This window comes from Pecten maximus, chromosome 18 (assembly GCF_902652985.1).
Source record: "Pecten maximus chromosome 18, xPecMax1.1, whole genome shotgun sequence".
Classification (NCBI taxonomy): Eukaryota; Metazoa; Mollusca; class Bivalvia; order Pectinida; family Pectinidae; genus Pecten; species Pecten maximus.
In genome coordinates, this window is record NC_047032.1 from 14,748,587 (window position 1) to 14,773,861 (window position 25,275).

The following is a 25,275-nucleotide window of genomic DNA, read 5'->3' on the forward strand; positions in this document are numbered from 1 at the left end:
TTACTTTTATTTCCAGACACAAAATTAACTGATCATGTGGAAGTTCCAGGATATTCTCAAGTAGGTGACACTGTAATTCCGCATCAATTCTCCGTCCATATTAATGCTGTTATTGATCGTGATGTATTTCCGATTTCTAGTTGACAACACAAAGCATGCTAAGAAATCAAAGCCCTTCTAGTCTATGACACGGAAAGCTCATTAGCCCGGTCAATACCACATGGACGTTCAAAAGAAGAATCAGGAATTGTTTACTCCATCATTCTACCTGTTTCTCAATACCAGATCCAATAATTCAACGCTTAATTCAGATTCCATGCAAATTGACCAGAATTTTGTTACAATTTAGTCTTAAACCTTAAATTCCTTGTCTTTGTGTATATTATATCCTTAATAAAGTTAAACATATCTAATATTTAAATCAACTGATATTGACGGTCTATATAAGGACATATTTGTTGATTTTTGTTGGTTCTTCACTTACATAGACCACTCCTAATCAGTTCGAGTAGATCTTCAGAAGGTAAATTTTCAAAATGCGAATTATAAATCTCTCCAATTACAAAATTTATTCTTCCTCTTGTGCAAAAACCTTAGTGTTAAAGTTTGGGAGGGGCTAATTACTTGTGAACCAATTTTAGATTACTATACTCTTATATTGATGTTTCTGCAAAAATGAAGAAGGAGGATTCATTTGTGAGCAGGGGCTTATTTGCAGATAATTACTGAAATTTACAGAATTTATATTGATGAAAACATAAAGGACTCCAGGAGTATGATATCTTATTAATGATTTTGAGGAACACCTCAATTTGTAAAATAAGGTATACAGAATGTGTACAGAATTATCTGTCCTGGGAGATTTTCAATCAGACAACTACAGTACGCCACCTGATGTTGCTGAAACATAAACAATAATTCTACTGACAATATTTTTACAACTGGTATCTTTTATTGGGACTAAAATATCTGTAATACTGAAATGAACATTACGAAATCAACATGCTGAATCAATTTCTGCATGTAGACTGTCTGAATATTCAATACCACCCAACACCACATAAAACATTTAAAAGTTACAATATTGACATACACGACCGTTAGCACTTGATTCACAAACCATTTACATTTTGTATATGCTAGAGTACCTGCTCGATCTATCTATAATACCAATATCAATATTAACAAGTCAAGGCCCACTGGCATTTACAGTCAAATGAGCGACATTTTGAATGTTACACATATGGTGTAAAGCAAATCTTACCTGAATACAAATGCAAAGGTTTTTACATATCAAATTCACATGACTAGCATTGGCTAAAGTGGAAATCTAATTCTGACCATCAATCCGATGAAATTTCAAAAATGTTGCTAGGAGTCTGAGTGGACACAGATTTCAGAGTGCTTAAGTGTCTGGCTAGAAAGTCTATGATTGTTGGTTGGATTACTGAAGTATGTAATTCTATACATCATTTCCTTCCTCTTTCTGATTTGTGACCTTCCAAATCTAAGGAAGGGGAGACTACCCTTAGTGGGGGATTATCAACCAATGAAATGTGGTTATCTTTGTGGTCACAGGGGATTTGCCTTGAGTTTCACAGTAGAGAATTAGACCAGACAGTCTAAGGCTATAGGTCTGATCTTGGAGTACTCATGCAGAAGTACAAGAGGTTCCTAATAAAGGAGCTCTCAGGGATGCAAAATGTCCAAACGAAAGAGCTTTCATCAGAAGGGCAAGGCTGTTTAATCGAATGAGCTCTCAGTGGGTCAAACGGTCCAAATTATGGAGCTGTCATTGGGAGTAGACTCTCCAATTCAAGAAGTTCTCAGTGGGGCAGAGTGTACATCAATGAGGGCACTCTCAGTTGGACAAGACTCCACAGGAAATGAAGGAGATATCTGGAGTGAGTAGGGCAAAGAGTCCAAATTAGGGAGCTCTCAATGGGCAAGACTGTCCAATTGAAATAGTTGTCAGATGGACAAAGTGTCCAAATGAGGGAACACTCAGTTGTAATGATTATTGTAATGAAGGAGCTTTCAATGTGAAAAAAAAATCCAAAAAAAGGAGCTCCCCCCCCCCCCCCCCCACCACCCCCACCCCCCCCACCACCACCACCACCACCCACCCCCACCCCACCCCAAGAACAACTTCTAAATGACTTCTCTATGGGGAAAGATTTTCCAAATGAGGGAGCTCTCTGTCGGCAGAGATTGACCCAATGATGGAGCTCTCAGTAAGGAAAGATTGTCCAACTAAGTTCATGAGCTCTCAGTTGGTGAGGTGCCAAAAGGAAAGCTTACTCAGTGGAACAAAGTGTCCAAATGAAGGAGCTATCAGTGGGGAAAGGAGGTCTCATGATCAATTAGGGAATAGATTGTCTAAATGAAGGAACTCTCATGATCAAGTGGGGAGAGATGGTCTAAATGAAGTAACTCTCATGATCAGTGGGGAAAGATTGTCTAAATGAAGGCGCTCTCAGTGGGGAAAGGAACTCTCATGGTAAGTGGGGAAAGACTGTCCTAAATGAAGGGAGCTCTCAGTGGGGAAAGGAACTCTCATGATCAGTTGGTAAAGATTGTCTAAATGAAGGAGCTCTCATGATCAGTGGGGAAAGATTGTCTAAATGAAGGAGCTCCCATGATCAGTTGGTAAAGATTGTCTAAATGAAGGAGCTCTCATGATCAGTTGGTAAAGATTGTCTAAATGAAGGAGTTATCAGAGAGAAAAGATGGCCTAAATGAGGAACTCTCAGTGGGCAAAGTACAAACTAGGAGTCAACAGATTTAGTCTAGCTATGCATTCTTCAATGAGAAATGACAAAACCTAAGTAATAAATATGAAAACAAGAAATATATTGGTGCACCATATGAACCCCCCTCCATTCCCTGCTTTAATTCAACCCCCACATATAGCCTCAAACTAGAAAATGTCTGTAAGACATAAAGGCCTCCGCTTCCACTTGACACCCTGAAACACAATTTGGTGATATGAGGATTGCATCAGCAGTTTCTGAGATTAGCTAGTTACATTGCATCGGGACAGGATGCAACATTTCATGGCGGGGCATAAACCTTGCTGAAAAATATTTATTACTCTAGTTCAGAGATATATATTAGACCAACGGATGGACCGACAGAATGAGGGAATGATAGATGGAAACAGTAAAACTGTACGCCCCCAACTAAGTCATACGGGCGTAAAATCAAATAAGATAGCTATAATGTATCTTTCCTTAAAATAGTCCTGCATGAAAAGGCATCAATTAAATTTGATAAATGTCCTAGCTGATTTCAGTAGTGTCATCGGATAAGATTACACATGTTAAATTTCTTGTATGTTAAGGCTTCCTATCAGGTTCTAGTCTGATCTGTCAGACAAATTAAATCAGAGCTACTCAGCTGTCATTTGTGATCATATTTCATCACTTGACTGTCCAACACATTAATTAAGTAGTAGACAAATATGGGGGAGATTTATAAAATTCCTAGTCATATATACATCTGGGGTAAGCAATGGCCTCTAGGCAGTTTGTATTAGACCTTTTAATTATGAAAATATTTAACTGGAGAGCAGGTATTTTGTCAATACTCATATATGAGTATTAACAATTGTGGAAAAAATTGTAACTGAAGCTTTCAATTCAAAGCAAAATCAATATACAGTATATATATGTTCAAACAATATTCAAATTCTTTCAACTACCTAAAAATAAATTCAATTTCTTTGATATGAAGAGATGTACCTTCAAATTATCATTTTGAAGTCTAAACCAAATATAAAGAATTGAGCTTTTTAAAGTTTTTGAAACACATAAGGATACTTGAATAAAATTCATATGACCTGGTCATCCTTGGAGTTTGTATGTATACCCCGACATATGTTTATATAGAAGGTCACAGGTAACTTTATAAAGACTTCAAACAGACCTTGCATTATGATCGCCCTGGTACAGGACGTTAACTAATAACAGGCCTACCGGATGACAGTTTTTCGTCTATGTTTATTTTCTGCCTAAATAACTGATGATGCAACTCCAAGGTCATTCAAATCTGTCATCTTTTGCAGAATTTTAATTGACAAAATGTACAAGGTAGAAAATTACAGTGAAAAATAATGAGAGAAAAATAACAAAACCTTGTAATTTAAGGATATATGTCACCTTTACCTTTACATGAACCTCCAATTCAAAAGAGTTCGGATTAGAATGGTATGATATCTGTTAAGTGGACTTAGATATTGGTACAGTTTGGGCTTGAATTGTAAGTTTGACTAGAGTACACTAGAATAGCATGTATCTTACTGTATTTTACCAGTGTATAAGCTTAAGTCCATGCTTTGGGATAAGCCCATCAAGCTATTTTTCACAATTTCTCTGCATATGCCTAGTCTATAATGAAAACAAAAATAAAGAAATGAAACTTAAAATATGGAAATATGATTATTTTCTATAAAAAAAAGATTGTTTTTCTGGTTAAAACAATATCTTCTATGAAAAACTTGTTTTACCTGTTGAAAAAAAAACGATTTCTTTTTTACAAAGAAAACAATCTTTTTAGAGTAATCATTTACAATCTATTTTTATTTGATTTTCCCTCAAAACAATAACCAAACTGACCCCAAAATTAAGAACTAAATTGACACAAAAAACAAGAACTAAATTGACCCCAAAAACAAGTAAACAAACTGACCCCAAAAACAAGAAAACAAACTGACCCCAAAATCGGAAACCAAATTGACCCCAAAAACAAGAAACAAACTGACCCAAAAAACAAGCACCAAATTGTCCCCAAAAACAAGAACCAAATTGACCACTAGAAAAAGAACCAAACTGACCTCAAAAACAAGAACTAAATTGACCCCCCAGAAAAAGAACCAAATTGACCTAAAAAAACAAGAACCGAATTGACCCCAAAAACAGAAACAAATTGACCCCAAAAAGAACCGAATTCACCCCAAAAACAAGAACTAAATTGATCCCAAAAAGAACCGAATTTACCCTAAAAACAAGAACCAAATGACCCTAAAAACAAGAACCAAATTGACCCAAAAACCAAATTGACCCAAAAACCAAATTGACCCCAAAAAGAACCAAATTGACCCCAAAAACAAGAACTAAATTGACCCAAAAACCAAATTGACCCCAAAAAGAACCAAATTGACCCCAAAAACAAGCATCAAATTGACCCTTTACAAACCAGCTTTAAATTGACCCCTAAGAAATTAATTGACTTAACGGAAGCTTCCAAGTGTGTCCCTACATCGAGTTGAAAGTCATACATGACAGGAACTCAGATTAATTCATGGCGATGATGACTTAATCTCCTCAACACACTGACACATTGTTATACCCAGACATTACAACACAGAAAGTTAAACGCATTACATTTATACCTACATAGGTATACAGTTGTTTAGGTTTCAACACCTGTGTGATTTATCCACAAACGACAGGTGTACTAGCTACCTGTCGTTCAGCTTATTTACCTTCTGATAAACACAAAATTTATTACACAAACATTATCAAACATTTCACAGCCCATTATTGATACAACAATAGTTTGGGGAGACAAAGTTTACATTTCTGTCTGCGTTACAGCTATTCACAGAAATCATTGTATTTCATTCCCTCTATATATCCCCCGATACAATTAATGGGTTAAAAACTTTTTCAAAATGTACTTTTCACTTTATGACCTTTTATTACTGTTTGTTTTCTTTTCTAACAGTGTATAAAGATCTCATAACCTCATAACTTCCCTCTTACAATTATGAATGCATTCCGAAATTGTCTCGGAAATAATGCAATGACAAAAATGTCTTGTTAGAATTTATTTTTTTTCAAATCAATGACTTTATTATGTTTGTTGAATCTTATACATTTAGTGATCAATGTAAAGTTAAAATTGATAATTATACAGTTCACATAACAAATGTCTTTGGGATGCAAAAGATAATAAAAGAAAAAAAAAGAAATTCAATCTTTTAAAGGGGTACTAATGTTAATTAAATTACCTCTGTTTTATGAGAATATACAAAGGCATATTTTTGTTTTCAGAAACAATCAGAGTTACTCTTTATCGGAGATGTGGCATTTTTTTAGGTCCTTAAATCTTAATTGTCAAAAATGAAGAAATTGAATTAATTAAATGGCTTCTTACCTGATAATGCCCTCCTCAATTATCAAATATGTACAGAGTTTTCTCCCTTGGAATTTTCCATTTCCCAACAATATATTTTGGGCCGTTTACCCATAGCTTAACATCCACATAACTATTTCACAGTAAGAACACAACACTTCATCTCCAGTAGGAATAGCCTTCTCTTTCATAAAGCTGGTCAATCCCACCTGAAAGAAAAAAACAATTCTTTTCAAATTTGATAATTTAATTACAATGACATGTGAGGCAATATTTTTTATATCCTGCAAATTCATATACTACAAAAGGTCAAGACTTACATTTCACTTAACATAGCACTTGACTAAAACACCATCTTTATATTGTACTGTAAATACTGGAATAAAACACCATCTTTATATACTGTACTGTAAATACTGGACTAAAACACCATCTTTATATACTGTACTGTAAATACTGGACTAAAACACCATCTTTATATACTGTACTGTAAATACTGGACTAAAACACCATCTTGATATACTGTACTATAAATACTGGACTAAAACACCATCTTTATATACTGTACTGTAAATACTGGACTAAAACACCATTTTGATATACTGTACTATAAATACTGGACTAAAACACCATCTTTATATACTGTACTGTAAATACTGGACTAAAACACCATTTTGATATACTGTACGGTAAATACTGGACTAAAACACCATCTTTATATACTGTACTGTAAATACTGGACTAAAACACCATCTTTATATACTGTACTGTAAATACTGGACTAAAACACCATCTTTATATACTGTACTGTAAATACTGGACTAAAACACCATCTTTATATACTGTACTGTAAATACTGGACTAAAACACCATCTTTATATACTGTACTGTAAATACTGGACTAAAACACCATTTTGATATACTGTACTATAAATACTGGACTAAAACACCATCTTTATATACTGTACTGTAAATACTGGACTAAAACACCATCTTTATATACTGTACTGTAAATACTGGACTAAAACACCATCTTTATATACTGTACTATAAATACTGGACTAAAACACCATCTTTATATACTGTACTGTAAATACTGGACTAAAACACCATTTTGATATACTGTACGGTAAATACTGGACTAAAACACCATCTTTATATAAACACCATCTTGATATACTGTACTGTAAATACTGGACTAAAACACCATCTTGATATACAGTACTGTAAATACTGGACTAAAACACCATCTTTATATATTGTACTATAAATACTGGACTAAAACATGCCATCTTTATATACAGTACTGTAAATACTGGACTAAAACACCATCTTTATATACTATACGGTAAATACTGGACTAAAACACCATCTTGATATACTGTACTGTAAATACTGGACTAAAACACCATCTTTATATACTGTACTGTAAATACTGGACTAAAACACCATCTTTATATACTGTACTGTAAATACTGGACTAAAACACAATCTTTATATACTGTACGGTAAATACTGGACTAAAACACCATCTTGATATACTGTACTGTAAATACTGGACTAAAACACCATCTTTATATACTGTACTGTAAATACTGGACTAAAACACCATCTTGATATACTGTACTGTAAATACTGGACTAAAACACCATCTTTATATACTGTACTGTAAATACTGGACTAAAACACCATCTTTATATACTGTACTGTAAATACTGGACTAAAACACCATTTTGATATACTGTACTGTAAATACTGGACTAAAACACCATCTTTATATAAACGCCATCTTGATATACTGTACTGTAAATACTGGACTAAAACACCATCTTGATATACAGTACTGTAAATACTGGACTAAAACACCATCTTTATATATTGTACTATAAATACTGGACTAAAACATGCCATCTTTATATACTGTACTGTAAATACTGGACTAAAACACCATCTTGATATACTGTACTGTAAATACTGGACTAAAATACCATCTTTATATACTGTACTGTAAATACTGGACTAAAACACCATCTTTATATATTGTACTATAAATACTGGACTAAAACATGCCATCTTTATATACTGTACTGTAAATACTGGACTAAAACACCATCTTTATATACTATACGGTAAATACTGGACTAAAACACCATCTTGATATACTGTACTGTAAATACTGGACTAAAACACCATCTTTATATACTGTACTGTAAATACTGGACTAAAACACCATCTTTATATACTGTACTGTAAATACTGGACTAAAACACCATCTTTATATACTGTACTGTAAATACTGGACTAATATAAACACCATCTTTATATACTGTACTGTAAATACTGGACTAAAACACCATCTTTATATACTATACGGTAAATACTGGACTAAAACACCATCTTTATATACTGTACTGTAAATACTGGACTAAAACATCATCTTTATATACTGTACTGTAAATACTGGACTAAAACACCATCTTTATATACTGTACTGTAAATACTGGACTAAAACACCATCTTTATATACTGTACTGTAAATACTGGACTAAAACACCATCTTTATATACTGTACTATAAATACTGGACTAAAACACCATCTTTATATACTGTACTGTAAATACTGGACTAAAACACCATTTTGATATACTGTACTGTAAATACTGGACTAAAACACCATCTTTATATAAACACCATCTTGATATACTGTACTGTAAATACTGGACTAAAACACCATCTTGATATACAGTACTGTAAATACTGGACTAAAACACCATCTTTATATATTGTACTATAAATACTGGACTAAAACATGCCATCTTTATATACTGTACTGTAAATACTGGACTAAAACACCTTGATATACTGTACTGTAAATACTGGACTAAAATACCATCTTTATATACTGTACTGTAACTACTGGACTAAAACACCATCTTTATATACTGTATTGTAAATACTGGACTAAAACACCATCTTTATATACTGTACTGTAAATACTGGACTAAAACACCATCTTTATATACTGTACTGTAAATACTGGACTAATATAAACACCATCTTTATATACTGTACTGTAAATACTGGACTAAAACACCATCTTTATATACTATACGGTAAATACTGGACTAAAACACCATCTTGATATACTGTACTGTAAATACTGGACTAAAACACCATCTTTATATAATGTACTGTAAATACTGGACTAAAACACCATCTTTATATACTGTACTGTAAATACTGGACTAAAACACCATCTTTATATACTGTACTGTAAATACTGGACTAAAACACCATCTTTATATACTGTATTGTAAATACTGGACTAAAACACCATCTTTATATACTGTACTGTAAATACTGGACTAAAACACCATCTTGATATACTGTACTGTAAATACTGGACTAAAACACCATCTTTATATACTGTACTGTAAATACTGGACTAAAACACCATCTTTATATACTGTACTGTAAATACTGGACTAAAACACCATCTCTATATACTGTACTGTAAATACTGGACTAAAACACCATCTTTATATAATATACTGTAAATACTGGACTAAAACACCATCTTTATATACTGTACTGTAAAAACTGGACTAAAACACCATCTTGATATACTGTACTGTAAATACTGGACTAAAACACCATCTTTATATACTGTACTGTGAATACTGGACTAAAATACCATCTTCATATACTGTACTGTAAATACTGGACTAAAACACCATCTTCATATACTGTACTGTAAATACTGGACTAAAACACCATCTTTATATACTGTACTGTAAATACTGGATTAAAACACCATCTTTATATACTGTACTGTAGATACTGGACTAAAACACCATCTTTATATACTGTACTGTAAATACTGGACTAAAACACCATCTTGATATACTGTACTGTAGATACTGGACTAAAACACCATCTTTATATACTGTACTGTAAATACTGGACTAAAACACCATCTTTATATACTGTACTGTAGATACTGGACTAAAACACCAGTTTTATATACTGTACTGTAAATACTGGACTAAAACACCATCTTTTTATACTGTATACTGTCAATACTGGACTTAAACACCATCTCTATATACTGTACTGTAAATACTGGACTAAAACACCATCTTTATATAATATACTGTAAATACTGGACTTAAACACCATCTTTATATACTGTACTGTAAATACTGGACTAAAACACCATCTTGATATACTGTACTGTAAATACTGGACTAAAACACCATCTTTATATACTGTACTGTAAATACTGGACTAAAACACCACCTTTATATACTGTACTGTAAATACTGGACTAAAACACCATCTTTATATACTGTACTGTAAATACTGGACTAAAACACCACCTTTATATACTGTACTGTAAATACTGGACTAAAACACCATCTTTATATACTGTACTGTAAATACTGGACTAAAACACCATCTTTATATACTGTACTGTAAATACTGGACTAAAACACCATCTTTATATACTGTGCAGTAAATACTGGACTAAAACACAATCTTTATATACTGTACTATAAATACTGGACTAAAACACCATCTTTATATACTGTACTGTAAATACTGGACTAAAACACCATCTTTATATACTGTACTGTAAATACTGGACTAAAACATGCCATCTTTATATACTGTACTGTAAATACTGGACTAAAACACCATCTTGATATACTGTACTGTAAATACTGGACTAAAACACCATCTTTATATACTGTACTGTAAATACTGGACTAAAACACCATCTCTATATACTGTACTGTAAATACTGGACTAAAACACCATCTTTATATCCTATACTGTAAATACTGGACTAAAACACCATCTTTATATACTGTACTGTAAAAACTGGATTAAAACACCATCTTTATATACTGCACTGTAAATACTGGACTAAAACACCATCTTTATATACTGTACTGTAAATACTGGACTAAAACACCATCTTTATACACTGTACACTTAAATACTGGACTGAAACACCATCTTTATATACTGTACTGTAAATACTGGACTAAAACACCATCTTTATATACTGTACTGTAAATACTGGACTAAAACACCATCTTTATATACTGTACTGTAAATACTAGACTAAAACACCATCTTTATATACTGTACTGTAAATACTGGACTAAAACACCATCTTTATATACTGTACTGTAAATACTAGACTAAAACACCATCTTTATATACTGTACTGTAAATACTGGACTAAAACACCACCTTTATATACTGTACTGTAAATACTGGACTAAAACACCACCTTTATATACTATACTGTAAATACTGGACTAAAACACCATCTTTATATACTGTACTGTAAATACTGGACTAAAACACCATCTCTATATACTGTACTGTAAATACTGGACTAAAACACCATCTTTATATACTGTACTGTAAATACTGGACTAAAACACCATCTTGATATACTGTACTGTAAATACTGGACTAAAACACCATCTTTATATACTGTACTGTAAATACTGGACTAAAACACCATCTCTATATACTGTACTGTAAATACTGGACTAAAACACCATCTCTATATACTGTACTGTAAATACTGGACTAAAACACCATCTTTATATAATATACTGTAAATACTGGACTAAAACACCTTCTTTATATACTGTACTGTAAAAACTGGACTAAAACACCATCTTGATATACTGTACTGTAAATACTGGACTAAAACACCATCTTTATATACTGTACTGTGAATACTGGACTAAAACACCATCTTCATATACTGTACTGTAAATACTGGACTAAAACACCATCTTGATATACTGTACTGTAAATACTGGACTAAAACACCATCTTTATATACTGTACTGTAGATACTGGATTAAAACACCATCTTTATATACTGTACTGTAGATACTGGACTAAAACACCATCTTTATATACTGTACTGTAAATACTGGACTAAAACACCATCTTGATATACTGTACTGTAGATACTGGACTAAAACACCATCTTTATATACTGTACTGTAAATACTGGACTAAAACACCATCTTTATATACTGTACTGTAGATACTGGACTAAAACACCAGTTTTATATACTGTACTGTAAATACTGGACTAAAACACCATCTTTTTATACTGTATACTGTCAATACTGGACTTAAACACCACCTCTATATACTGTACTGTAAATACTGGACTAAAACACCATCTTGATATACTGTACTGTAAATACTGGACTAAAACACCATCTTTATATACTGTACTGTAAATACTGGACTAAAACACCATCTTTATATACTGTACTGTAAATACTGGACTAAAACACCATCTTTATATACTGTACTATAAATACTGGACTAAAACACCATCTTTATATACTGTACTGTAAATACTGGACTAAAACACCATCTTTATATACTGTACTGTAAATACTGGACTAAAACACCATCTTTATATACTGTACTGTAAATACTGGACTAAAACACCATCTTTATATACTGTACTGTAAATACTGGACTAAAACACCATCTTTATATACTGTACTGTAAATACTGGACTAAAACACCATCTTTATATAATGTATACAGTAAATACTGGACTAAAACACCATCTTTATATACTGTATACAGTAAATACTGGACTAAAACACCATCTTTATATACTGTATACAGTAAATACTGGACTAAAACACCATCTTTATATACTGTATACAGTAAATACTGGACTAAAACACCATCTTTATATACTGTATACAGTAAATACTGGACTAAAACACCATCTTTATATACTGTATATAGTAAATACTGGACTAAAACACCATCTTTATATACTGTATACAGTAAATACTGGACTAAAACACCATCTTTATATACTGTACTGTAAATATAATTATAACTAATACCTGACAAGTTGCCCTCAGAAAACTTCTACATAACAGTAATGTTTTGGTCTGGAAATTGGCAGATCAAAGATCTAGAAATCTCTTTGTAATACTTTAGGAAAATATCATTCCTTCTGAAATATGTAATTTTGTCTTACTAAATGATAACTGAAATGAGACTGTCTTAAATATTGTATCAATATGTATTCAAACAAAAGCTTCCAAACTCCAGAGGGTGGTTTATTCAGGAAGGTATAATAATAAATAAACTTCTATATTTAAAATTTTGAAAAGAGATTAAAGTTGAGGAGATTAGTTTGATGTATATACAATGTATATATTTCTTATCAAAATTACTGAAGAGTCTGTGTGTACCAAACTAACATATACTATTGTTGTATTTATAAGAGACCAACCAACCAATTGTTTTCCCATAGACCTTAGTGTTAACGTTTTGGATTATTTCATTCAAATTCTTGAATTGAATATGACGATTATGGTTTATAACAAAAGTTTAGGGTCTGATATAACACCTAATCAAAAAAAAAGGTGGGTCCTTCAGCTCAAATTTTCTCCAGGGTAGCCATTTTGAAAATAGCTGAATTTCGCAGTAAAAATTCTCAAAAATCTTAAATGTTTACCTGTTTGCTATTATTACGTGAACTTTTGTGAAAAAAAAACAATCGGACTTAAGAAATTTATATCAACATTTCTTATTGATAGTTTCCTATCAGGCTACATATCTAATTTCTCACTTCATAACATACTGGCCAATCAGTGGCTGCCAGACATTTTATCCTTGGCTCAACGTTCTATACACAGGGGCTGTTTCAAAAATATATTTTTTCAATTGGTTGGTTGTTCCCTATAAACAAAATAAGGAAGTATACCCCACCCATAGTCATACCTGGCCTTGTGATGATCAGCTGGCTGTAAGTCACAGAATAGCAAATACCTGTGTAAACTTTAAGTTTGATGTCACCATCATTAAGGTGGAATGTCTCGGTGACCTAAAACTGTACCGCTAATATCAGAAGAGTTTAATTCATTAGGCTTTTTCTAACCTCAATTTGTTTCCTCCATATACTATAGCGGATATCTGTATATATGTAACAGAATGCATGATTAATTAGATTTAAATCACTGCCTCCGCTAGGGACCTCGGGACCTCTGACTTACTAGTCTTATGCTCAACCGATCGAGCTAAAGAGAAGATCTCTCTAGCCGAGCGGTATATTGTGACTAGTCTTATGCTCAACCGATCGAGCTAAAGAGAAGATCTCTCTAGCCGAGCGGTATATTATGACTAGTCTTACGCTCAACCGATCGAGCTAAAGAGAAGATCTCTCTAGCCGAGCGGTATATTGTGACTAGTCTTATGCTCAACCGATCGAGCTAAAGAGAAGATCTCTCTAGCCGAGCGGTATATTGCCGTTAGTATTTACCAGGGTTACATACTCCCCCTCCAGGAAAGAACTCGTCCTTGAGTTTCCAGGGGCAAAAGCGATGCTTTCGCATGAGTATTATTCCTAAGTCCTTACATAGGTGCCAATGTAACAGAGCACAAGATTAATTTAATTCAAATCACTGCCTCCGCTAGGAATCGAACCTGGAACCTCTGGCTTACTATTCTCTAGCCGAGTGGTATATTGCGGCTAGTATTTACCAGGGTTACAGATATATAAAAAGAAATGTGTTTGCTATAAGTTTTGTCTTAAAACAACATGATTCTTCATCATATCCGCTACCTACCCAATCTTTAATCATAATGTAACCAGCAGAGACAGCTTACAACTGAGCTGTATAATAATCATGATGATTAATTTTTTCAATTTCCCAATGGTTAATTTTCCATTTCTAGATAGTATCATTCCATCTTTAAGATATGGTAATATTTACAATGTTAAAAGTCCCTATAAGGGCTCACAACATGTGTCTTTATCAGAATATAGAGGGCAAAAACAATTTAATAAGAAACTTATGATGACCTACATTAGATACAAAATGTAGCTCACGTGTGACACACTACCAAGCAATAGTTCAAGAAAATGAAAATAGCGGCAGGTTTTGCAATTTTTCCTTCCGATTATTCATGAATTAGTATTTATTTATAAAACAATATCTTACATATAAATACCTATGAAGAATCTGTACATTCACAAATATACATGTAGCATATCAAAACAAGAGGCCCATGGGCCTTAATGGTCATCTGACTAAACTATTTGTGATTGTGTACTTCATTGAATATCAAATAGAAAGAGGCCCTATGGGCCTAAATCTCTGATTGGCATGGAGTTTCTGGCTGAGAGTTGTCTGAAGACTTGTGTCCTGTAATCTTAAAAGGAGGTCATGGATATTCACTTGAACAAACTTAGTAGCCCTTCATCCCAGCATGCTACAGGCCTAATATCAAGTCCCTGGGTCTCTTGGTTATTAAGAAGAAGTCGTTTGAAGATTTTTAGCCTATTTGACCCCTGTGACCTTGAAAGTAGGTCAAGGTCATCCATTTGAACAAACTTGGTAGGACTTTATCCAAACATGCTACAGGCCCAATATCAGTACCCATGGACTTCTGGTTATTGAGAAGAAGTTGTTTGAATGAAAAGTTTATGCACAACGACGGACGAAGCATGATGACTATAGGTCAGATGACCTAAAAATGTTTCTTTCAATTGGAAAATCTGTCTTGATAAAATACGTTAAAACTCAATTACTCAGATTTGTAGACTAATAGTACATTAAGTAATGATAACTTAAAGCCTGATAGTGTCCGACGTTGGATGAGATGCAAAGATCAGCCAATTTTCATGACAATCCGGTCAGTAAAACAACAAAGGAATTTGCTGAAATTCATTACATATATGGGGGAGCTAACTCCCTTTTATGCAATATTTTTCATGATAATCCGTTTGTTTGTTCCTTTGCCATATTCCCTTAAACCCCTAAACAACCAAAATATGTATACATGATTTATATAAATCAATCATTTTTACAGATTTATGAACACACCAGTTCCAATGACAGTATAACTATTGTCAGATTCCTATGCAGAAGACAAAGGTGCTCGTTCAAATATTGCTGTCAAATCGTCTAGGTCTTGTCAATGTTTCTTAGCTGGCAAATTTCAAATTTTACTCAAAGAGCTAGTTTGTCTGTGTTTATCAACCTGTGAGCAGCCTGGGTCATTCTGAGGTCTCCTTGTAGTAGTTGGTGACTACCTCAATGAACAACACACCTGAGGCCCGTCCCATGCCATCCAGAGCATTTAGGGTAAAGACTATTTCAAGTATCTTGCCCAAGGACACAACTACGACAGCACAGACCGGCCAGTTTTTTCGGATTCCTGAGAAACACAGACACTGGTAGGGAGCATCAAACCATGCACCTCGAATCTTCACCAGAGATAACTTAGCTAGTACAGGAGCTAAGTTCGAATGGCAGAGGTGAAATGATCATAGTTAAAAGACCTTGATTAACATTTTTTACAATGTTTTCTATCAAAGTGTTTAAGGCTTAATATTACATTAATTATTCAGGATAAGTCAGAAATCAGACTTTAAGCTGAACATTCTGATGTATGAAATGAATGATTACTGCAAATTTTAAAAGAGTATATTTTTTTTTCAAATTTAGTTTAAAGATGTATGAAAGATAAAATTCAACCTCTATAACATCAATGCAGTAGGTAATATTTAATCAAAAGATTTAACATTTAAAAATGTCTTGGAATTTATTTTATTTTACAGTGGTAATTTCAATTAAAATTTAAAATCATAAACAAGTTTTAATTCTATTAGAAGGTAAAAATAAATAAAATTTAACTTTAATGATTTAATTTTAATGAAATTTAAATTCTAATAAAGGAATTAATATAAGTTATACTTTAAATATGTATTGAAATTCAAATCATTGTTGAACTATTTCTCACACCTAAAATCAATACAGACTGGTTTTAATCAGACATTATCATGGAACATAGGCATATTATATCAAGCCTGCCTTGTCTCCACAAAATAGATCAATATCCAGTTCCCATAGTGCAATTTGTAACACTAGTCATAGTATATATCAAAACCAACGAAAAAATATCAAAATATATACTTACATTTCAATCTGAATAAAATAATCCTCACGATTTAAGACAGTAGTAGATTTAAATCCATGGAATACATATTTACACAACACCGGTAAAACAGAGCACACTCGACATGCTTTCTGTTGTACACACACAGGCAGGCCCTAGTTCCTCACTAATCTCCACACTTCACAATCCAGCTCAGGTATGTTCTCACCTGCGAAGGGAAGGAAACAACGATATAAATATAGCCCTGTGATAGCACGGATATTTAGCCACTAAATAGCACAATCTATAAAGCCAGAAAGATACCAATATCATACTACTTGTGTCATAAGTCATAAAATATGTCGTAAATGTCCTCAAATTTTGATAACTTTTTTGTGTGAATCATACACTTTTAGCCTGATTAGAAAATCTCCACAAACTATTAATATTTTTGTAAATGTTCCTAGATTATAAAAAAAATTCAAATAAATTCAAGCAATAGGTTAATAAATTTCTACCATAATATTCAATTTTAAAACTTTGAATATGAATATTGGTCTCTGAAGGACAGCTTGAAGGACAGCACTATTTATTGGTCTCTGAAATGTTTAAATATTTCGAAATTTTCGATTGGACATATCTACGATATGAATACTATGAGTACTTTTGATCTTTGAAATTATTGAAGATAATTTAATCTTCCTCGGCTCCCTGAAGTTGGTACCTATGTCATAGAGCCACTTAACAGTGACTATCAAAAATTAATCTCAGCGTGTCAACATTTTCATCTTTCAAATTCTCCTTATTTTTCTTATCATACGAAATTGAATCACATTATGGTCAGCGTTATCTGACAGGGGACATGTCCACACAAATCTGCTGGCACCAGCCGGAGGTAATACGATACATTTGTTTACAGTAACACGAAGAACCAAAATTTGATCTCAATTGATTAAATGTAAGATTTGATACAATGAATTAAAAATTGATTGCAGTGTATAGAAAAAATCAAATTTAATCTTATTCATGGAATCATTATAGTGTGTAAGTTGAAACATTCAGTTCAAAATTGAAATTTGATATCAATTTATTTCACGTAGTATACGAAAGTTTCAATTTCTGGCTAAAGCAACAGGTAGAATTACAGAAATGTCCAATTTTGAAAGAATCAAATTGATGTTAATCACTTATATTCAGGTACAATAAATATGTAGAATCTGTCAATCACATACATAATTTGGTACACAAACAAATTGGTGAACTATTTTTTTGATGACAAATCCAATTTTGATCAAGCCGAGTAATGATAATTTTCAACATTCAATGAAGCTAGCTGTCTTTACCGACCACTGACTTGAATGACATCCAGTAATATCTAAATGACCAATGATATCTACAACTATGACAGTAAAAACTGCTCAAATGTCATTGCTGACGTCGGTTTTTAACATATCTGACAGGCTAGTTGACTCCATTCTCAGTCCCATACTGTTTGTTTGTTTGTTTGCTGGGTTTATTGTCCCGTGAACAGCCGGATTCCTTTTAGGCAGAAACTCCTGTGTAGTAGTTGGTGACTACCTCACTCAACAACATACGGGAGACCTGTCGCATACCATACAGAGCAAGTAGGCCAAAGTGTTTTAATACCAAGGTTACAACCACGACAGCACAGATTTTTAACCAACACACAATCAATCTGAGAGATTGACTCTGCCGTCCCATACTGTTAATTGTTTGTTTGTTTGTATGTTGGGTTGATATATCGCCCTGTGAACAGCCGGGTTTCTTTAAAAGTGGGTCGCCTTGTAGTAGTTGGTGACTACCTCACTCAACAACATATGATAGGCCATCACATACCATCCAGATCAATTAGGATAAAGAGTCTTGTCCAAGGACACATATCCACAATAGTACAGTTTTATATATGTCAAGTAGAGTATTAGATTGTATAGGATGGCTAAGCCCACTGTTCTCAGTTCTAATCACTGTTTTATGAATAGACAAGTTTCTCCTATAACCTCAGAGTTATTAGCTGACAAGATTTTCATCTTCTGACACATTTCTCTACCTTGATCATAAAAGGACTAGTCTGGCCAATCCTAAGTCGTACTCACAGCATCTAAACTTTGTATATAGTTGTCCATAAAGTCTGAAAAGTGAATTCACTTCACTTATTCAACAAAATCAATTTGATCAATTTATTCTGGTGGTCAAACCAATATAACTTTGACTCAAAGTTGAGAGTCCGGGGCATATTGCAGGACAATTCAATAGCATTTAGTGGCATCTTTTTGTAAACAAAACAAAAGGCATGGGGGCTTATTACCAGGCATGGCCTTATTTCCTGTAATAATTTATAGAAGCAAGTGAGCTAAGATAAATCAGGCTTATTACCAAGGTAACAGCTAATTCCCTTGTTCAGAAATTATTGTTGACTTATTACCAGACACAGGCTTATTTCCTGAAATATGTCCATTAAGGGGACTTGAATTTAAATAATGAAATAGTCCATTAAGTTGATTTTAATTTATGCGTAGAGTTAATTTGCATATTGATAAAATCAAATATTCTTAGTCTATGTTTTTTTTTATTTATGAAGTATCAAACTATCAAGACTTATTGTATCCGTGTTTATATTTGTGTATCATTATATAATCTGAATATCACAAAATCAAAAATCACATATTTCAGCTTCATAAAGCAAAACAAAATATTATCTGTTTTATTCTAAAATTAATATCAGAAAAAACATTTCAAATGAAACAGCATATTTTTTCTAAGATCAATGTTATTCAACACAATTTATATAAAATCTATTCTTTAATAGATATATGTTTCAAAATATTTGTGTTGTAAGCTAACAAATCGGGATGTCAAATGATACAGAATCTATATCCATTCTAAGTCTAGTCAACTTTGAACATTCATGAAAATTTTGTTGTAAGCTAACAAATCGGGATGTCAAATGATACAGAATCTATATCCATTCTAAGTCTAGTCAACTTTGAACGTTCATGAAAATTTTGTTGTAAGCTAACAAATCGGGATGTCAAATGATACAGAAGCTATACCCATTCTAAGTCTAGTCAACTTAAAACCTGTCTTTCTAATCATCTTATCTTAAACCCTGACATTAAGTTGAGAAAGCCTTGTCAGTACCCTGGTATACATTATGATCAATATACTGTCGTATTTACATAGTGATACACCAGCTAATAGAGTTCGTTAAGTGGAAACAATTCACCTGTACATAGACGCATATCTCCTAGTAGGTATTGTATACGGTGTTACCTGGATGTGCATGCCGTGTCCATGGCAACAGAAACCAGGTCAAAAGCAAAGTCAGATTAACATCATGCACTACACCTTTTTTCAAAATCTTTTTACTTCTGACTTTTTCACATTTAAGCCTTTTATCAAACTACATTAACCATGCTCAGTGTCTAGTATTTACTTACAAATGGGCAATGGTTAATTGAAATAAACAAGAGGCCCATTAGACCCGTACAGTGCTCACCTGTTTCTATTGCTATCTGAACTTAATTCTTTCCTCCATATAGACACCAAATGACTCATCTGCCAAACCAATGGATCTATATAAATGCTTGGGTCATATGAGTTCATTATGAGGAAAAGAGAGTTAAAAATCAATAATTTAGGGGGAAGAGATTTTAACAAGCAGTCAAAATGTGTCCAGTTAAATCAGATCATGGTCGTCATCTCATACAGATTCGTAAAATTTGAACCAGAGAATCAAAATCATGAGATTATCTGAAAATTATCTCAATTAAAAACTACTAAATACAGACATTCTTCAAATGAAATCCATAACTACACAACTGTGAGAAAAATGCTACGATTTATCTTAACTAGTATTTGACACTCAAGGGCATGCAATACCTGGGTACAAGAATAAAACGAAATGCACAAAGTAAATACACATTCCATAAGACCCGACGACAGGTGTGCTGTTTGACCACGAAGAAAAGGGAGCTGTCACTCTACATAACAGATTGTCACTATCACATGGTCGCTGTTTGTCATGCACTTATTTCTGCAATTAATCCAAGGTAAAGTACTTACATGTATGCCTAATCGGTAATCTCGGCACATGTCAAATACAGGCACCCTTATTGATCTCGCCCAATCACAACCTCCCCTAAATAATTCAATTTATTATGAATGCCACAACTCCGGAAAGTCACCATGTTGGGGGGCAGTACTAATCTCATGAAAATAGTCAACAAGCTAAAATCTTTAATTGTGATTTGATAAAAAAAATTTAAAACTTGACAACCATGTGTTATTAAAAGTTTATTTAAAATGACCATCTTTTATAAGCGACTTATGTGCAAAAGATATCCTAGATCAGCCTTATATCAATGTTGCCTTCCATTTAGATTTGGTGTGTAAAGAGGGACTATAATTTAGTCTACAAAATACCAAATATATAACAAAGAATGTACTGAAATATTTCACTGAAAAACAATTTGCAGTAAAATATCCCCTTTACTTTTAAGACACATAAACCAACCTTCTTATAGTTCCCTTGACCCTCTCATACCAATTCTTCCCCCAATTTTTTCCTTTCCAAACTCAAATTTTATTTTGAATTAATAAGGGTCTTTGAATTATCAGTGTATGAGGTAACACAGTTTTGACTGTACATCTTTTGACCTTAGGATTTAAACCTCCATCTTCCGGACAATTAATCTTGACATTTCACCTTAAAATGATTAATATAGGACCATTGCCTTTCATTTATACATAATTTTTATTAGATTTTGTCATGAAAATTATGACATTTAAAGAACAGAGTTTATTATTTTTTAACCATCAAAAGTAGTTGTGGAATTCATGGATGATTAAACTCAAAACTCTCATTCTCATGTTTATTTTCAGTTATTTCCAAACAGTACAGGATGTCTTCAATAATTTTTAGAATATAATTAAATATAATTGAACTAGATTTTAAGAATAATTATTAAAAACATTTCCATACATTGCATTGATTCCGTTTCAAAGTTAAGTACCAAAAATACTAAAATTAGATTTGAAAATAATTTCATCCCTTTTATAAACAAATTTTTTGTCAGTTATTCAAATATTAAATTGTCGCATGATATGAAAATAATTATATATTCCACTTCAATTCGCTGAGCTTATTAGAATAAATCTAAGTGACTAATTCATGCAATAAACATCCCTATAGCACGAAATAGACATTTCACTACCAAGTGGGTGAAATGAACATCACTATAAATATTCTCTGGTAAATATTACCAACTGACTTCAGGTGTATGACAATCAACATTTTCAAGTGCATGATGATTCACATATCATAGAAAACATATGTAATTTTGCATTATAATTATCTTAAACACACAATTTTGAACACTGCAGTACTTTTTATAAAAATATATTAAGCATGACTAATCCAAATTAAATAATAAATTGATCCAATTATACACCTGTACTTATTATTTAACAAAATACACGTTAATAACTGGTTCCGCTTAAATTCAGAAGACACTTGACGTATTGTCTGCACATATTTTGGATTAAAATTCATTATTGTGAGAATGTAATGCTTGATCAACTCAAGAATGAAATTAGGTATATCATTTTTTTCATGTAATTAAAGTTATTTCAGGTGAGATTCTAAATAAATAATTGAATTTTTGTACCTGTTTATTCGTGAAAGACCAATGCAGGATGAAATTACTATGATTGACAGTTGCTTTCAGACCTAGTCAAATATATGCATTTTTGAAAACCTTGGATGCTTATTTGATAACACTCAAAAATTGTAATTATGCTGTCACTTTCTCACCAAGGACAATCTAAACTACTTAAATTCATGTTAACAAGGCCAATAGATCATTACTTTTGATTTTCAAAATCAATGCCATATGATCGTAGTACTGTACTGCATGTATATTTCATCAGCAAATAATGCAATACTCAAGAAATAAATTTCAAGGTTTTCTCGGGGTTTCCTTGCTGTTTTTCTATTAGAAAGAGGTCGATCTCAGAACTAAACAGTACATGGTAGAATAGAAATAATCAACTTTGAATCGTGTATTGTTGCAGGATATACAACTCGGACTCGGATATTTTGCAATTTTAATTAATAACTCAGGCCTGCGGCCTTCGTTATTAATTTAATTGCAAAATATCCTCGTCCTCGTTGTATATCCTGCAACAATACACGAATCATCGTTAATTATTTCTTAAACACTATTATAATGCATCAAACTCAAGATTTTGTGTTTGTGAGACATATCACATCCCCGCTCTCTGATAACAAGCATGCTGGGTTTTGCTAAAGCAATACAGGTCCCCTACTGGCCCCGCTAAATATAGTAACAGTGACCTTGACCTTGACCCAAAAACCCTCAAACTCAAACTTGATCTGTAGCTACTCATACTGAAGTTACATACCAAATTTCACCAACATACCTTGAACTGTATAGACAGACTGACAGACGGATGGACAGACAGACAACGGACACACAGGAAGGAAACCTATATCCCTTTCCTCTGTGAGTATTTCAATTTTTTTTATAATAAAAGTGCTAGCACACCGCAGCATACTGCCAAAGACATCCAGTAGGATATGTGCTCAGCAGGAGTAGCAACTACCAATTTTATAGGCTCTAGTTTGTCTCAGCAAAGGGCCAGAACCCAAAGCCTTCTTCATACTGGGGAAACTCTCAACTAAAGACCAAAGGTGAGGTTAATAGTGTCAAGGGAGACATTAGGTAGAGGAAAGTTGTTAAGAAAGACGAGAAAAGATAGATAGCGAATTTAGTTGCCCCTTAGGATTAGACAATGTGGGCAGCAGGTAAAATTTGTATTCCCTTCCTGCAGGCTTTGCAATAGGGCAACAGATATATCTTCTTGACATCTAAAAATTTCCCCTAAAAGAATCTGTCACCTTATAACAAAGTTGTAACTGTTGTGATGTCGATCCCATAATGAAGCCGTCAACATTAACACATAACAAGTATAAACAGAGAAAAATGTTAATTCTTGATTACACTACGTATAATCCATCTGTATATTTAATGTAAACAGATCTAACATAACACAAACATTCCATATTTACAGCTACCGAAAATCAACAAAATTTCTAAAACTCCAAACAAGAATCAGTTTACCGAGTCCATATAAATGTAATTAAGGTGTGTACTTGTGACTTCATTAAGTCAACATATTTATCGACAGTTCTTACCTGTAAAACTTTTACCTATGCTTAGGGAGGCTAGCTATCAATAGATTCAAGTACAGGTCAACAAACTAAAAGTATTCAGTTTGCATTGAGTTGAGGTCAAAAGATTTGTTTCCTTCTATGGATTTCCGGAATGAGCAATGCTTGGAAGAAGTGGAAGAAAGACAAAACTCATTAAAAGTGTGTTTATGTTCAAAAGTCTCAGAAAAGAATACTTAGATCTTTTTCATGGACAAACCTTTTGGGTTTGCTATGTTTACTGCCCGGTGAGCAGACAGTAATTTGGAGGCTATATCTCCTTGTAGTAGTTGGTGGCTACCTCAGTGGATAATATACAGGAGGCCCATTGCCTGCTATCCTTATTATACTTGTTTGTTTGCTGGGCTTATTGCCCCATGAACAGCCAGGGTAATTTAGAGGCTAGGTCTCTTTGTAGTAGCTGGTGGCCACCTCACATAGCAACATACAGAAGACCAGTCATATGACATCAAGAGTCATGGGTAAAGTGATTTTACCAAAGGGCACAACCAACAGGCTGGCCCATCTCTCAGTTTCCCAAAACACAAACTGCCACATGTCGGGAGTGTCAAACACACACTTCGGATCTTCACCAAAAACCAAACAAACCTCCAACCAAATCAGGTACACAGCAATAAAGAGTTTCACTTCATAGTATATTTTAACCATTTAAGTATTCCACATTCTGCGGTGATATCTTGGCTAGTTAAGCATTGGAATTTGTAACCTCAGCTAAATTTACGAGTTGAGTGTTCGAGTCCTATGGGGTGTTTGTGCCGAGTTCAGGGACCTTTATTTGCTATAGTGCCTTGTGTCCTTGTATACTTTACTCCAATTGCTCTGAATCAATAACACGGTATATCGCCTCCTGTATATCCTAAAATTCAGTGAGTTAGTCACCAGCTACTACAAGGAGTGAGACT

At 33.3% G+C, this 25,275-nt stretch overlaps 1 protein-coding gene across 29 annotated transcripts in view; it reads right to left on the reverse strand.

Moving 5' to 3' along the window:
* LOC117316684 (cytosolic carboxypeptidase 3-like) overlaps positions 1-25,275 on the reverse strand; it is a 186,846-nt gene that overhangs the window by 147,329 nt on the left and 14,242 nt on the right. For all 29 annotated transcript variants that reach the window (XM_033871403.1, XM_033871393.1, XM_033871419.1 and 26 more), the window contains exons 2-3: positions 17,143-17,329; positions 6,160-6,347 (exon numbers count right to left, since the gene is read on the reverse strand). The gene's annotated coding sequence lies outside the window, so the exon portion shown is untranslated. The remainder of the gene's footprint in view (positions 1-6,159; positions 6,348-17,142; positions 17,330-25,275) is intronic.